A 1,673-nucleotide genomic window follows, 5' to 3' on the forward strand; every position below is an offset into this window, starting at 1 on the left:
GACTCGATGGCACCTGACAACAACAACAACAAGATGCTCTGGAAAATCAGTTTGACAACTCCTAAAATACAAGAAAGAAATTGTATAAGATTCCCTGAGAGATTTAAAGTTATCTTCATAGTAAATGGGAAATAACCAAACAACAACAGCTCCACAGAGGCCAAGATTCAGTTAATTACCACTGCTTAATTAAGCCAAGAAATTCTCTAACTGAATGCCCAGCTGTGTTGTGAAAATAATCACTAAATAACCAAAAAGTCTTCCAGAAACTTGGAGAACAGCACCTTGACTGCCTAAAAAGTATCGATTTAATCCTCCCCCCGCCCCACTTTTTGTTGTCTTCTTCTGTTCCATGGAAAGTGGGATACCCTGAGAGAGAAAGAGAAGGAGAAAGGATGTGTGAACAACGCCAACTCCACTTAGGAATGAGCTCTCCCTGGAGAGTGGGCCATACTCCTGGAGAAGATACAGCAGCCCAGGAATCATGAAACAGAAATCTGATCTGCAGTAATTGCAACATCATTGGCCCTAGAAAGAAAAGATAATGCTGGGTAATTCCCCTTGTGATATGTATGGAGGTATCCTAAATGGAGGCAAAAAGGGCAATTTACTGTCTTTTTAGCAATGCAGAACAGGTTTCTTTAATATAAGATTTAGAGATGGCCTGAGATTAAACTTGACTACTGTTTACTAGTTGTGTTGTTTTACTGAGCTGATCTAAGCCTTATCTATAAAGTGGGAGTAATATAAGATCTCAGTGGTGGTTGAGTGTGGTCCAGTTGGATCTGACTTAAAGCCACCCTATATAGGGTTTCAGAAACTGCAAATATTTAGGGAAGCAGAAAGCCTCCTCTTTCTCCCTCAGAGCAGTTGGTAGGTTCAAACTGCTGAACTTGTGATAAGCAGCCCAGCTCATAATACACTATGCCACCAGGGCTCCTTAGTAGGATTATGGTTGTTGTTGTTGTTAGGTGCCATGGAATCAGTACCGACCCATACTGACCTTATACACAGCAGAATGAAACACTGCCCAATCCTGGGCCAACCACACTACTGTTACCACGCTTGAGTCCATTGATGCTACCACTTGGCCTATCCATCTCATTGGGGCTTTCCTCTTTTTCTCTGACCCTCCACCCTACCAAATATGATATCTTTCTCTAGTGATTGGTCCCTCCTGACAATATGTCTGAAGTATGAGAGACAAAGTTTGGCCATCCTGGTCTACAAGGAGTACTCTGGCTGCACGTCTTCCAAAATGGATCTATTGGTTCTTTTGGCAGCCCATGGCACTTTCAGTATTCTCCTCCAACACCATAACTCAAAAGCATCAATTCTTCCATGGTCTTCCTTATTCACTGTCCACCTTTCGCAGGTATATGAGGTTATTGAAACTACCACGACTTGGCTCAGGCGTACCTTCATCCCCAAACTGAGATCTTTGCCCTTCAACACTTAAAAAAGGCCATGTGCAGCAGATTTGCCAACGCAAGACGTCGTTTGATTTCTTGACTGCTGTTTCCGTGAGTGTTGATAATTGATCCAAGAAGAATGTAGTCCTTGACAACTTTAATCTTTTCTCCATTGGTAAGAATGTTGTTTATTGGTCCAGTGGTGAGGATTGTTGTTTTCTTTACATTGAGATGCAATCCACACCAAAGCTGTGGTATTTG

This window comes from Chrysochloris asiatica, unplaced genomic scaffold (genome assembly GCF_000296735.1).
Source record: "Chrysochloris asiatica unplaced genomic scaffold, ChrAsi1.0 scaffold00347, whole genome shotgun sequence".
Lineage (NCBI taxonomy): Eukaryota > Metazoa > Chordata > Mammalia > Afrosoricida > Chrysochloridae > Chrysochloris > Chrysochloris asiatica.